Genomic DNA, 16522 nt, shown 5'->3' with positions numbered 1-16522 from the left:
AGGTTGACATTATTTTGTCTTAGAGTTGAAAAGATCCTTGGAAATCATTTTATCCAAAGTCCACCCTTTAAAGACTCCCTTTTAAGATTATTTAATAGGAATGCTTCTATCTTTACCTTGTATAAATCCAGTGATAACAAACTCACTGCTTCATGAGGCATCACATTCTACTTTAAAAAATTAATAAAAGTTCTATTATTTTGTGCTACAGTTTAATTTATATTAGTTTTTGTGTTTTATTTTTATTGTCTCAGAAGCAGGATTTGATCTCTTCATAAGAACTTACTGCCTTAACCAAAGTCTTCATAAAAATTTGTGTCAACTGAAGCAAAACTTTTAAAAGTACTACATTTATTCTAAAACTTCACAAATCATTAGTGTGCAGCCCACTGAATTTTTCCTAAAGTGATCTTAGCCATTTAACCAACTAGTTTGAAAAATAGATTACCAACTCCAGCAAGAAATCCATCTCATACTTACTCCCAATAGCTGCCTCTAAAGGTAACCACTATCTTGACTTCCAATCACCACTGATGAGTTTTTCTTGTTTTTAAGCTTAATTTTTCTGGAACCAAACTCTTTGGCCTACTGTCTTTTGCTTAATATTATATGTTTGAGATTCATCCATTCTCTCTGTTGTATACTCTTCTATTTTATGAATAGATCATAACTTATTATTCATTCTACCGTTGAAAGACATGGGTTTGTTAATAGATGAACCACTAAAGACAGTTATCCTGTAAACATTCTTGTATATGTCATTTGGTGCACAGGTGTATGCACCCCTGTTAGGTATATACCCAGGAGTGCATTTGCTGGATCTTAAGGTATGTGTACATTTACCTTTAATAGCTACTACCAAGCAGTTTATCAAAGCGGTGGGACAAATATACACTCCCAACAGCAATGTATGAGGGTTTGAGTTACTTGAAGTCCTTGCAAGCCCTTGGCATTGTCAACAGTTTTCTTTGTCACCCTGGTAGTTATAAAATGGTATCTTACTGTTGTTCCCTGATGTCTAATGAAGTAAAGCATCTTTTCATTTTTTGAACATTTGGATGTCTTCTTTTGTGAAGTGACTGTTCAAGTCAGATAAATAGATCGATCGATTGATAGATAGATATTGTTTTTTTGTCATAAATACATGTGTGCATGTCTATATGTGTATTATTTCTCCTGTTATGTGACCTATCTTTTCACTCTTAATGGTGTCTTTTTTTGTTGTTGTTGTTTTTTGTTTTTGTTTTTTTGCGGTATGCGGGCCTCTCACTGTTGTGGCCTCTCCCACTGCGGAGCACAGGCTCCGGATGCGCAGGCTCAGCGGCCATGACTCACGGGCCCAGCCGCTCCGCGGCATGTGGGATCTTCGTGGACCGGGGCACGAACCCGTGTCCCCTGCATCGGCAGGCGGACTCTCAACCACTGCGCCACCAGGGAAGCCCTAGTGGTGTCTTTTGATACATGGAATTTATTTTAAGTAGAATTCATTTGCCAGTCCTTGAGGTGAATTCTTTATGATTTACCTTTCACATTTAAATCTACAGTCCATCTGGAATTGATTTATGGATACAATATGAGGTAGGAGAATCAAGATTTATTTTTGTTGCATAAAAATATCCAGTGTGTGCAGCATAACTTATTGAAAAGATTGTTCTTTCTCCCTACACCATGGTGTCACTTTTGTAATAAAATTAGTGACCATATGTGTGAGAGTCTGATTCTGTACTCTCTAATCTAGAAAATTGTTCTAGGGACTTCCCTGGTGGTCCAGTGGTAAGGAATCCACCTTCCAATGCAGGGGACGCGGGTTCCATCCCTGGTCAGAGAACTAAGATCCCATATGCCGTGGGGCAACTAAGCCCATGCACCACAACTACTGAGCTCGCGTGCCTCAACTAGAGCCCGTGTGTCACAAGCTACAGAGCTCACTGCCTCTGGACCCCGCATGCTACAGCTACAGAGCCCATGTGCCCTGGAGCCTGTGCACCACAACTAGAAAGAGAATACCCACACACCACAACTAGAGAGAAGCCCGCACGCCACAGAGAAGAGCCTGTATACCTCAACGAAGATCCTGAGTGCCGCAGCTAAGACCTGATGCAGCCAAAAATAAATAAATAAATCTTTAAAAAAAAGAAAACTGTTCTATCTTACTATTTTTGTGCTGATATCACATTTTAATTATTGTAGCTTCATAATGTCTTCATATTCTCTAAAGTGAATCCAAACTTGTTCTTTTTCAAAATTTTCTTGACCCTTTGTAACTCCATTTAAACCTTAAAATCAGTTTGTTAATTTCTACAAAAAATTCTGTCTGCTAGGATTTTATTTGGAATGCATTGAGCCTATAGGTTACTTGAAGAGAATTTGAAGAGAAATGACACTTTTACAATACTGAGTTTTCCAAACTGTAAACATTGTGTGGCCTATGTTTTTAGCTCTTTTAAAATTTCTCTTAATAATACTTGATAGTTTTCAGTGAGGAGTCCTTTCACATATATCATTAGATTCATCTCTTGGTATTTAATTTGCTGTGCTAGTGTATATAATGTCATTCTAAGTATTTAATTTTCTATTTTTCCATTTCTATTTTCTATTTTCCCTTTTGTTGGTATATAGAAATGCAATTGACTTTGGTAAGCTGACCTTGTAGCTAGTGACCTCACTAAATTCATTTATTCATTGTAGTAGTTTATTTAGTTTATTTTGTGTTTTATGTGTACAATGTCACATCATCTGTGAATACTGGAAGTTTATTTCTTAGTTTCTTATATTTTTATCTGTTGCTTTACTTTCTTGATTTATTGCACTAGGAAAAAAGAAAAATCTAGTACAATGTTCAATAGTAGTGGCTGTAACTAGCATCCTTGTGTAAGTCTCATCTATATGGTAAAGATTACAATATTTCACCATCAAGTATGAAATTTAACCTTGGTTAAAGTAGATATCCACATGCAGAAGAATTAAGTTGGACCCCACCTCCCAATAAACAAAAATTAATTCAAAAAGACTTACATTTTAAGAGCTTAGACTAGAAAACTTTTACACAAAAGCATAGGCATAAATATTTATGAGCTTGGATTAGACAATAGTTTCTTAGACATGATACCAAAAGCACGAATGATAAAAGAAAAAAATAAACTGGACTTCATCAAAATTAAAGACTTTTGTGTCCAAAAGACACTATCAAGAAAATGCAAAGACTACCTACAGAATGAGAGAAAAATATTTGCAAATAATATATGATAACGATCTCATATGTAAAATATATAAAGAGCCCTTAGAATTCAACAATAAAAAGACAAATAACCACATTCAAAAATGGGCAAAGGATTTGAATAGGCATTTATCCAAAGAAGATTTATGAATGGTCAATAAGCACATGAAAATATGCTTAACCTCCTTAGTAATTAAGGAAATATGGATCAAAACCACGATGTGATTCCACTCCATACCCACAAGCATGGCTATAATCAGAAAGCAGACAATAACAAGTGTTGTTGAGGATTTGGAGAAATACGAAGTCTCATGCATTTCTTGTGGGAATGTAAAATGCTATAGCCATTTTGGAAAACAGCTTGGCAGTTTCTCACATGGTTAAATATGAGTTGCCATATGAATCAGCAATTTCACTCCTAGGTATATGCCCAAGAGAAATGAAAACATCTATGTACACAAAAACTCATAAATGATAGCCCCAAAGTGAAAAAAAAACCCAAATATTCATCAGCAGATGAATGGATAAACAAACTGCAGTGTATCAATGAAATGTGGTATATACAATGAAACTGTGGTATATTCAATGAAATGCCATTCGGCAATAGAAAATAATGAAGTTCATGTTACAACATGGATGAACCTTGAAAACATTATGCTAAGTTAAAGAAGGCAGACAGAAAAGGCCACATATTGTGTAATTCCATTTACACGAAATGTCCAGAATAGGCAAATCCGTTGAGAGAGAAAGTAGATTAGTGGTTGTCAGAGGCTGAGGGTAAGGGGAATGGGAAGTAACCGTTCATGGGCACTGGGTTTCTTTTTGCAGTGATGAAAATATTATATAATACTGATGTTGCACATATCTGTGAAAATACTAAAAACTCGCTAACCTGTATACTTTAAAGAGTGAATTTGAAGATACGTGAATTATGTCTCAATTTTTAAAGATACAATTCTCTGGTGAAATTCTCCATCTTGCCCTATTTTCTCACACTATGTTCACAGCGATTTTAAAATCCATGTCTGATAACCATTTTTCTTTCTTTCTCATTGGTCTTGGCAGGATAATTAGTCTGCCACAAGATACATGGCATCGTAACAGAAAGGGAAATTAATTTTTCTGTCTTTTAAATATACCAATTCTCCCTCAATGTGTATTAGTGTAATTGATTTTATGAACCTAAATGTAAGATAATATTATTCTTGTCAGCTTCTTTCATCTGCTATAGCATCCAGCTTTCGTATTAGTTATAGCATTCAGCTTTGTTACAACAAGCATTCCTAGGTAGGATACAATTTTCTAACATCTATATTCTCTATAGATTTATAGGTGCAATATTTCCAAACTTCCTCACCCATACAAGTACAAACTTCCAGTAAACTAGTAATGATGATCTATGAGATTGTTCTGATAAAAAGAAAAAACTTAAAAGCTATTTCCATGTTTTTTAGATGGTCTCCAGCAAGAAAGTCTTTGAAAAAAATTAAATAGAACATATTTCTAGAGCAATAAAGAACTTTAGCTAAAACCCTTCTTTTTTAGAGATGTAGATATTAAAGGGCAGGTACACGGCATATCTTGACCCCATCACAGCTAGTTAGTAAAAGGATGGCATTAGTCCCAGAGCTAGTACTTTTTATCTGCTCACCGCTTTACAATAAATTCAATTCAGCTGAAATCCACTGGGGAGAGAGCAGCATATTATGAAAAGAGCATTAGAGTCTGGAAAGTTCTGTTCAAACTATGGTTCATATATTACCAGTCATGTGAACTTGGGCAAGTATTTAACTTTTCTAAAGATTCTCATTTTCTTTACATATGTAAAACAAAGATGATAACTATACTGTTATGAATGTTAAATGAGGTGTTTTTTTTAAAGGTCAAGCGCAGTGCCTAGCACATAGCCGGTGTTCAGTTAGCAATAATGTACAGGAAATTAAAAATAAGGTAATTTTGGGCTTCCCTGGTGGCGCAGTGGTTGAGAGTCCGCCTGCCGATGCAGGGGACGCGGGTTTGTGCCCCGGTCCGGGAAGATCCCACATGCCGCGGAGCGGCTGGGCCTGTGAGCCATGGCCGCTGAGCCTGCGCGTCCGGAGCCTGTGCTCCACAACGGGAGAGGCCACACAGTGAGAGGCCCGCGCAAAAAATAAATAAATAAAAATAAGGTAGTCCATTGCCTTAAACTCGTGTAAAAATATTACATTTTTTAAAGCACAATATTCATTACATATTATCACTTTTATAACATTTTATTCTGTTTCTGTCTGTGTAGCTTTCGTTTAAAGACAGTAACTTGTAGTGCTTAATTTGTACTTGAACAACCATAGAAGAAGAGTCCTAATTATTGTATCTTGTTTCATTGAAGATGTTAAGTCCCAATCTTCCTATCTCCACTCCCAAATCCCATCAGCCCATCTGAAAAACACCCACCTATACTCTCAAACCACACCAAAATAGCCTAACAGAACAGAAGAACTTCCTACAGGCCTAAAGTGTAAAGAGGTGGGGATAGGAAGGCTCTGATACTACCCTTTTTATGCTTCTGGAATTTAAACTTATTTCAATTTGATAATTCCCTCAGAAAGGATAAATATAAATTCTTTCTCATCCCCAGCTCCCACAGAAAGAGAATGTGATTCCTCATCATGTTCTCTCATTAAAACAAAATTTCACTATCATAAAACAATTAGTTGATCTCCAAGGTCCTTTTTAATTTTCTGATTCTGACTCTATGCCCCGTGAAATTTATTGCAATGTGCTTAAACCTGTATATTGAATTTTGCCAATTTGTTGATTGTGTGTGTACATGTATGTGCTGGGACAGGCACTATTGATTGACCCCCAGGACTTCCATTTTATAAGATTCACTTCAGTAAATATTTATTGATACTCTAACCTCATGAAAGGGTGAATAAGAACATGCCCTTGCCTTCAAGGGCACCACAATTTATCACAGAAAATGTAACTTAAATAACTTCTCCATTGTGAATTAGACAAATATTTTTGTATGCAATCATTAGAGTTCATGCTTTTACTTCCTTAAAAGTTTATCAGCCTGTGACTTTCTTTTAATTTTTAAAATGTTAGTGCATAGCTTTCCACACGTTATTTAGGTAAGTTGCCTACATCAAATATGCATCAGGTTGAAGTACACTGGATTGCTGTGGTGAATGGTGTTTTATTCTTATTAGGAGATCTGCATATCCAAGAAACAGACTATGAAGATAGTATCATAGTTGTCACTAGGTTCAGATCAGACAACATTATGAGCTCTTTTCCATTACTTGCATAGTATTATAGGATTGGCTCAAAATTTCAGTTCATCTCCATCATTTTCACATATGATGAAGTGAGAGCTAGCTATTGAAGGGCTGGAAAAGCATTCGTATGATATCATGTCTCCCACAGCTCCAAGTACACAGCCTTACTAGAAGATGTTTGTGTACTAGAACATGTTTAAACTGGAAGGGATTCTAGAGAGCATTTTGATCCTCTGCTTCATTTTATTGTGGAAAGAAGCAGGTCTATAGGAGAGAAGGGAATTTCCCCCCTCCTTTTATGAGTGCACTAGCAGCATAGGCAAAGCCAGCACTTCGTCAGCTGGCTCACAATTCAATGGTCTTTCCCTCAAACTCATTAAGCAGATCTTGTTTAATAATTAAGAGGACTGCTTGAAATGTGTCCCTGTGCCTTTCCTGAAGGAGTCCTCCAGATCAGTAGCAGCTGAACCCTTCTTTTCTAGATATTTTTATTGTATCCATACTTGAGACAGGGATGGTCTATAAAATGGAACTCTGAGAATCAATCAAGTCCCCTTAATGGAAGTGGTATCTAGCCTCTTAATCGAAGTAAAGCACACTGGGATAATTATCAAATTCCAGTGCAGTGAGAAAGTACAAAGATGATTCCTCAATTGATAAAGGATTCCTACAACACTGATATGTAATCATTTTTCTGCTTATCCTCACTTGGAGGCGATTTCTCCACTGCCTATCTGGAGTCTAAAGGAGAGTGCTTTTTATCTTTCTGAAGAAATCCTTTTAAAAGAACAATAAGCATGTGTTAATGTAATATGAAGCTATTTACCATACTCATTTATATAAGAAGCCCTATGGGATAAATTTGCATCATGTAGTATATAGACTTCGCAAAAGATAAAAGAAACTTTAAAAAATAGAGTAGAAAACAGAGTTATGAATACATGGACAAGCAGACTAACATTAGATCATTTTCAAGTATAGTTTTAAATAAAATATAAAGATGTGAGGGAAATGATCCATTAAAAAGTGACATTAGGGAATTAGAATCGTTAGAGAAGATGTGATAAATACATACTGTCACTACTTCCACCTGATTGTAAAAGTTTTAAATTTAGGTCTGGCCATTTCCTTTCCCCAGGGGACTAATCAAAACTTAAATTGGAGGTGGGAAGGTTTACAAGGTTTCTGATCCAGAACTTTCCCAGACATGAGGGGTAAAAAAAAAAGTCCTAGCTTACTTGGAAGGCAATATTTTTTTCCATCCTTAAACACCAGAAATTATAATTACTGCAGCAAAGAATAAGGATTAACCATCTTATATAATTATAGGTTAAGTCTTCTGAGCATAGGTGAAGTGAAAATAGAACATGAATAAAGTTCATTTGCCCAGTCTAAAATTCAGAAGTGGCATAGCAATCTCGGTTTCCAGGATTCAAGTTACTACAATCAGCATACATGGTCTGTGGCCTAACACTGCAAATACCAAAAAGGAAATAAAAATCTAGAGTCATTTTAGTCTCCTCTATGTGTCCAGGTGTCACTCATTCACCTTCTACTGAAAGTTGAGGAGTTTGGAGGCCAGGCAGGTGAATTTACTTTCTACACCATCCCTGTGAGCTTTTGTCTAAATTATCTAGCGACACAAAAGATCAGCTTGAAACCTATTGCTCACCTCTTATCTGTTCAATGGTTTGAGGGAACAGCAAGGAATATCGTTAAAGACAATGAGGCATCAACTCCTTTATTTAATTATTCTCTCTTAAGAATCTGCCATTTCAGACCATCTATTTCAGATTTGGAATCGTGACATTTAACCTCGTCTTGATTAAAGGTTTCTATCTCCATCTCAAAGAATGCTTACTTATATGTGGTTTCTCACAAATGGCTTAACCTTTCTGCATCTCAGTTTCATCCATTATAAAATAGAGATAATTACAGTGGGTTCTATTTGCCCAGCATGTGGCAGTCATGATCCATGCCTGGACTCCCTGTAAGGTCTTCATATGGAGTTCAAAATATGTCCTAAGAGCAAAGAAAGAACTGAAAACAGATTTGGGACTAAAAACGAGGCAGGGCTCAAGGCAGAGGAGAGTTGAATGTTGATGTTCTAGAGTCCTTTGGTATCTTTCTGTCTTTTATACACTTAATTCATTTACCTAAAAAAAAAAATAAAAATATCATCCACAACTTTACAGCTGGTATAGATTAAAATTTTCATCAAGCTTCCAAGTAATATAGCACTTTTCCTTTTTAACAGTAATAAAAACACAAAGTTGAGAACGGATGTGATTTTAGTTTTCAAAGTTATTTTTCTAAAGGAGATAAAAGTTGTGGTATACTGATATTTTAATGAAGAAGTGAATTATTATCCCATGATTTCTCCATTAAGAATGAAAACAGCCTCCACATGCAGAAGGGTTTGTGTTACTTTGTCAGTAATTTTAAATTTGAATGGCATTTATACTTCCATTTATTAATTATAGACTTTTTGTATTGTCACTGAAAAGTGCTTTTAGGCAATCTGCTCCATCAGTCATTAGTGATTAATGGTTTTAGTCTATATTGGTAAGTATTTGGGAAGTGTTTCTCACACGATATAGATAATACCTATCAATAAATTCCAATAACTATGAACATGTCTTTGAAGCAATTTGTTCTTTCCCTGTATTAGAAGAACTATGTACAGCTGTTACTAGTAACATACTATCAAAATGTGATCCATAATCAGATATTAATCCAATGCCATTGATAAACACTGAGAACTTAAGGAATTTTGACAACAGTATTCACTATTAGCAAAATGTTGGCATCATTAAAGTGTCCCTTTTATGACTTTCTTTAGTTGACTAGAAAGGCTTACCAATTAATTAAAAAATGCATGTACTTAAACCAAAATATTTTCACAAGGTAATATCTCCTTGCTTTAGGTAAAATAGCAAGTCCAAGGCAAACAGGAGACATTGATTCTATGTCAATAGATTATGATTTTATCCCTCTTTCAATAAGTGGTCAAATGGAATGTTCTTATTCATTTTATGTGAAGAATGTTGAAGTGGAAAGAAGTTGTTCACTAAATTATTATTGATTTACCTATTATTTTTAATAGCCTTAGAAAATCAAATCCTAATAGAATTTTGACAGGAAGAAACTATTTGCCATTAAATAAATCCTAGCATATGAGGTAAATTTATTCTTTAGTTTGATTGATGAGATATAATTCTAATATCTTTAAATTTCCTTCTAAATATAGTAGTCCTTTGTGATATTAGACATGTAAAGTTTGTATGGTTATGTGTTTTGTAATATATTTTCTAAGAAAAATGGATAAAACTTTCTATATAAGTCTCAGCTCTTTGAAGAAATAGTACTATTTTCACATTGACAATCAGTCTTATATCATTCCCTGAACACTTGAAGAGCCTGCAGGTTTACAACGTTAATTCAAATTTTAAAATCAAAATTTGGCAAGTGAATATAGTTCAGTGTAATTGAAACTTGCCCAAATTTATATTTATTTGATAACAATTCTGTGACATTCTAGATTTGATTTTTTTTTTGTTTTTTATTCCTCAAACAGCCTATAGCATGTTTACTTCCTCCTCCAAAGTGTTAGATTTCCAGCAGACAACTAAGGGTTAAGTATTTAATTGATATTTTGAATTGGTCAAGGACCACACTCACTTGGACTCCCGAGCCTCTTGGTCCTATTTTGAGAGTGGCCTGCCCCATATAAGCCATAATACAGTTTGTAAATTGTCCAACTTAGCTGTTCAGCTGCCGTAGCCCAAAGTTTAAAAATATGTAAGTGGGTCAGTTCTAAAATTAATGCAGCCTAACTTTGCCTGAAAACACTAAGAATATTACCCATCACAAGAGCTGAAGTATCGCCCCCAAGCAGACAGAAACAATCCCTGGAGAATGACTGCCCAGGATGATGGCTCTGTGACATGCTCACTCTACTCTCCTGTCTGCAGCCCTTGATTACAACCTAGGGTGCTCTGATCCTGCTTTTCAGACAAGAACGATGTTGGTTTTAGCTGACATGCAAATGAAAATAGGCTGATCAAATGAAGCACAGTTAAATGATAACAATCACAACTAACATTTATTGAGCATTTGTAATTTACCAGACACACTCCTTTAATCTTCTAACAATTAAAAAAGAGAGGCATTATATATGCCTATTTTACAGATTTAAAAACTGGGTTTGTATAAGAGGTATAGCTGGAACTTGAAGAAAAGCCTCAAAAGTCTGTGTCCTTAATCACCACATTATACTGCATTTTGCATGTATTACTTTCCTTTGTGTCTATTCATTATTTATTAAGCACTTAAAATGTGTCAGCTAGGGATTAGGGATATAATGATAAGGTTCCTGTCTTCAGATAACTAATATAGTAACGGAGTCTGCTATGGACTGAATGTGTTCCCCCCAACCCCCTGCCAAACTCCTATGCTGAAGCCCTATTCTTCAGTGTGATTGTATTGGAGATAGGGTCTTTAAGGAGGTAATTAAGGTTAAATGAGATCATAAGGGTGGGGCCCTCATCCAATACAACTGGTGTCCTTATTAGAAAAGGAAGAGACACCAGGAGGGTCCATGCATGGAGAAAAGGTCATCTGAGAATACAGTGAGAAGGAACCAAGGAGAGAGGTCTCACCAGAAACCAATTCTGCTAACACCTTGATTTTAGATTTCCAGGCTCCAGAACTGTGCAAAAGTAAATTTCTGTTGTTGAAGGCACCCAGTCTGTGGTATTCTTTAGGGCAGCTTTGAAGACTAGTGCAAAGACAGATACATGTATCATTTTCTATAAAAGAATATGAAAAGAATAGATGTATAAATCAAATATCTGGAAGGAATAAATTTAATTTTTTTCTAATAAAAATATGAAGATGAGTTACAAAATTTAATCCCTAGAGAGCATGCAGTTTTTTACTTTTGTCTATAGCTGATATGGTCTTCTTCAAGAGGCCCCCCCTCTGGTTTATTGAGAGAAGTGTTAACTAATTGTCTAATCCAGTCTAAAACTTAATCCAACAATTGAAGTAATACAGTGGGGTACTATTCAGGATCTCCAAGAAACTGTTATCAGTCTCTCGGACTTATTACTCTTTGTTCTGCCTCTCAGGTTCATCTCCAACAGGGCATCTGGGTGTGGCGTAAGGGTGGCAGGGGTGGGAAGTTCTTTTGGTGAAGTAGTCTGGCTCTTCCAGCCTCCTGGTGGTGTTCCTTGAGTGCCCAGTTTATGGATGCTCTATGGACCTCCAGTGCTAAAATGTGAGCAAGAAAATTGTGAACCATTCTTTTGGCATCTACAATGTACAGATTGCTCCCTTAGTGGGTTCAGCCTCAGTTTTGCCCATATTGCTGATATAAACAGTAAGCTGAATGTCGCATTCAATACAAGCCTAGGTGGTCCACTCACAGAAGTACACTTCTCTTAGCCATCCAAGGGCCTGTGCTACACAGGAAAGAGTAAAAGTGAATTGGAAAAATAAAATATCAAGTTGTGCCTTTAAAATAATTCTATTATGGCTGAGTCCCCGACAGGATGGTACAAAGAAAAGTATGAGGGGGCCCTCCACCCAAAGTCCCAAATGGGGATGGGGGCGAGGCCTCACTCTGCTCGCAGTGATATTCATTCATAGAAAGGATAGATCTGTTCATCATATTCTCCCACATCTCTCTTTCCTTGACACATTTCTCCAAGATTTGAAAGGGACAGGCTTCTTTTCCATCCTCTTCCTGTCTAGAATGTTTATGTAAATATCTATGGACGAAGTTCCTAAGTCTATGCTAATAATAAATAATGAAATTTGGACAGTCCAGTTCTCAATCACTGAGCTCCAGACTATGGCCTTGCTACAAATTCTATTCTTGAACCTTTATTACTATCTCAAACTGTATCTTTTCATTCCTTTTGGAAGAAACCTTAACCAAATCAAAGCAGAAGGATCTCTTTGGTGGAATATAGTTCAGAAAGGCAAAAGAGTAAGCCACGTAAATAATGTTCAACATATAGATCCTATTATACTCTTGCTGAGTAGCTAGAGGTGAATGATTGATTCTGACTTAAAAATGCTTCCCAGAAGAGATAACCTTTGTGCCGAATCTAGAAGGAAGAAAGGAATATTTGTTAAAATATTTTTAGGATCAGCTCAGTTTAAAAATGCACAACCATGGGTTTTGTCTAAACTGGGCACATTTTTATATCACCAGAGAATAGGCAGCAACAGCAACAAGAACACTTGACAATTATGGATCAAACTCAATAAATCTGAAAAAAAAAAAACTCTTCCATTAGTTGACAGGCACTATAAGGCACCTATTACATGCTATGAATTGTGCCAGGTGTTACCCAAAATGGAAAAGACACACTCCCTATTATCAGGCAACATACAAGCATACTATTGAAAATGCTTAGCTTGCAGTGCAGCACACACATTTTAGAAGGGAAGAAGAGTTGTAATCACTGAGTAGGGTTAAAAAATAATTTTCCAAATGATGAAAGTCAGGTATTTCATAGTAAAATCAGGACTAATCCTTTTATCAGAGTCCCATCTATCCAGTTGTTCAGAGAGTCACAGATGGTACCTCCCTTGCATTCCATGAGAAGAAACATGCTGAAAGATTATGACCAGTATAGGAAAGTTTATTGAAAGATTATAGGTAGAATAGGGTATATTTTGGCACACATGTTTATTATTGAAATTCTATTTACAATAATCACTAAGACTTTTAATCACCTGTCCAATAGGTATTTTTAAGTTTATAAGTTTGCACTCATTATTCTTTAATTTCATAACATTGTAAGAAAAGTTCACAAAATACAATTCTGAAGGCATAATATGTAAATAATCATTTTCCATTTATTGAGTAAAAATTCTCTTAACCTATAATACTATTTTTTATGTAAAATGTATTTTATTGAATACAAAGTAACAGGATATAAATGGAAATGAGGCAGGTAGAAAAACTAGTTTATAGAGTAATAGTGTTATGACTGAAAACAAATATTGTCTGATTAACCAACCAATAAAGTATTAAAATTATCATCTATAAGTATTTTTAAATCAATGACATTCTATAACTTTCATCATTACTGCAACTGGTGGGGACAAGATTGGGTTTCAGAAACAAATAGTGCTGTACTTGTATTCTACTTGTATTGACTCCATACTTTTAGGGAGAAATTACCGTCCTCATGAGTTATCTCATATACTGTTCAACAGCAAATAAAAGTAGAACCTCCTCTTAAAAAATACTGAATTTAGGGCTTCCCTGGTGGCGCAGCGGTTGAGAGTCCGCCTGCCGATGCAGGGGACACGGGTTCGTGCCCCGGTCCGGGAAGATCCCGAGGAGCGGCTAGGCCCTTGAGCCATGGCCGCTGAGCCTGCGCATCCGGAGCCTGTGCTCCGCAACGGGAGAGGCCTCAACAGTGAGAGGCCCGCGCACCACAAAAAAAAAATATATATATATATACTGAATTTGTAACCAGCAAAGTCTTGAATATCTTGAAGAAAATGAAGCCCAGAAATTTATATGTAACACAATCAATGGTGGCTTTGAAATTCTACATAAGTGGGGCTTTAGGACAGAAATCTGGTTAAGCCAAGGAGCTTGTGTTGAAGTTCCATTTGCAGAGCAAGTACACTACTTTTATTTGGGTTGTTAATTATAGTGGATAAAAACATCAGTATTTTATAAAATTGTATTTGGCTCTTACATAAGTTTAAGAAAACACAAATCTTCACATGAAAAATATTATCATTACAGTTGTCCCTCGATATCTGCAAGGGATTGGTTCCAGGACCACCTCGAAGATACCAAAATCCGACGATACTGGAGTTTCGTATGGCATACTAGAGTCGGCTTTATGTATCAACAGTTTCTTCATCTCATGGATGCAGAGAGTCAACCATATTTTTATGTAAGAGACAGTTTAAAATATTATTGGGAATTAATATGTTCTCCCTCCCTCAAGCCATTCAGTGGTACTGACACTGTAGACACATAAAATCATGTGTGAATAACTCCCATATCTTTCTAATACTAACCCTCTCCTAAAGTCAAGAGTTATATATTTACCTTCATTCTCAAAAGCATATTAAACTTATGTCCAAAATTATGTTCATAATTTACTACAGTCCCTCCAAACATTTCTCTCTTTCAGATTTTCTATTTTAGTTAGTTGATGGCACGACCAGCCAGCCAGTCAGCAGACTGGCTTCATTCTTAGTCCTTTTCTTGGCCTCATCTTCTATTATTTATTCCTTCTGTATCTCAAATGGCGGCATCAACGTTCATCCAACAATTCAGGCCAGAAATGTGGAGCAGGCTCATGTCAATATCCCATCTATCTAGCTAGAGAGAAAGTGATAGTAGCAATGTAGATAGTACTTTCTCCCCACCCAATGCAATCAGTCACCAAAGCTGGTAGATCTTACCATCGGAAAAGTTTCTTAGATTTATTCTCTCATATGATAGAGCGGTTGATCAAACTGAACTTTGTGTAAACTTGAACTTGGAAGATTCACATATTTAAGATTCGAGTTCACACACTTGAATACTTTAATTTCATAGCAGAAGACTATGCAAAAGGCAGAACTGGAATGCTGCCCATGTAGCCAAAATGGAAATAAAAAGGGACAAGAAGGTCCTGGAAGTAGATCACGAGACAAAAACTCCATCCCTAAAATTAGGTATAAGACCTGAAGGTGTCAAGAATAGAAGACAAGTTTAAGGCTCTGTGCTACGAGTCTAGGATCTTATACATTTCCTCTGATTAGAGACAAGATTAGTTTAAGGATCAGAGGCAGAACCAAACACCTATACATCCATACATATACACGTACATACACATAAATATAAAACAAAAAAATTCACAGTATATGGCAATATACAAAACTGCAGAAGCCATCAAGTCATTAGTCTTTTTCAGTGCAGCTCTGAAGCTCAAATTCTTAGGTTCTAGCTTGATCTCTGCCATATACTGTATGGTCTTGGAGAAGTAACCTACATACTCTGAGCTTCATCTGTGAAACAGGGATTATAATACCATCTACCCCGTAAGACTTGAGAGGTTTAAGTGAGATAACGCCAGGGGATAAAATAAACAGTTTATTATTACATATTGAAACCTCTTGCAGTGTAATCTTTAACTACAACTAACTTCCTTTAGCATAACACTCTACTCCTTTTTTCCTCTCATCACTATATTGATGACACTCTAGTCCTCATTTCAGGTCATAAAGCTCGCCTATGCCTTGCTTATCTTCATTATTTATTTGGATGTCTCCACTTGAATGGCCTTCGATACATTTTACATATCTGAAACTGAATACATTATCTTCTCTTATTTACTTTATGTGGCAATAGCCTCAGCAAGTAATTGAGAACTTTGGTTGAAAAGACTGCGAAGAAAGACAGCGTTCCTCCCCTTAAGGTAAGTTAACCTTAGTCTTCTCAACTAGATTGTAAACTCCTTAAAAATTTAGAACAATTCTCCTTTTTACTGTTGTGAGGCTGGGCACCCCAGGAGAGATGAAATTGATACGTTGTGGGAGGGTGATGAGGAGGATGTTTCTCATATTTTTTCAGCTGATAGTGTAGCCAGAGAATGACCTTTGTATCCTTGAACAAGTCCTCCTACCTAGAACCTCCCTTAGGGGACAAGTCACCATGGAGTCCCTGTGGGTAGCATCCTTAGTAAAGCAGGCAAGCAGCCCATTACCTAAGGAAAAGTTACTTGAGAATTTTAAAATGAAAGATGACCTTCCTTTGAGGGGTTTGCACCCAGATAGGTATCATATTCTGGAACCAGTCCTAACTCAGCATTCCTGATTCCTTTTGGAATTCCTCTTTCCTTTTACCCTCATGAGATTATCCAATGCCTTTGGCTGTTTCCTCTGTTTGAAGGATCTTCTCCCCAGATATCTGATGGCTCATTCCCTGGCTTCCTTTAACCTTAACTATAAAACAACTTTCTTCTCTTGGGGCTTCCCTGGTGGCGCAGTGGTTGAGAGTCCGCCTGCCGAT

At 36.3% G+C, this 16522-nt stretch overlaps 1 long non-coding RNA gene across 1 annotated transcript in view; it reads left to right on the top strand.

Annotated features, from left to right (window-relative positions):
- The window catches only part of LOC113618199 (uncharacterized), a 64346-nt gene that overhangs the window by 32378 nt on the left and 15446 nt on the right, over positions 1-16522 (top strand). Inside the window, exons 2-3 of the long non-coding RNA XR_003431921.1 lie at positions 14261-14414; positions 15863-15929. This is a non-coding gene — a long non-coding RNA (uncharacterized LOC113618199). The remainder of the gene's footprint in view (positions 1-14260; positions 14415-15862; positions 15930-16522) is intronic.

This window comes from Aethalodelphis obliquidens, unplaced genomic scaffold (assembly GCF_003676395.1).
Source record: "Aethalodelphis obliquidens isolate GAN/ISIS:26980383/991018 unplaced genomic scaffold, ASM367639v1 scaffold5, whole genome shotgun sequence".
In the NCBI taxonomy this organism is placed as follows: domain Eukaryota; kingdom Metazoa; phylum Chordata; class Mammalia; order Artiodactyla; family Delphinidae; genus Aethalodelphis; species Aethalodelphis obliquidens.
Note: the sequence above shows the minus strand (reverse complement) of the source record. Positions and strands in the feature narration are given on the sequence as shown.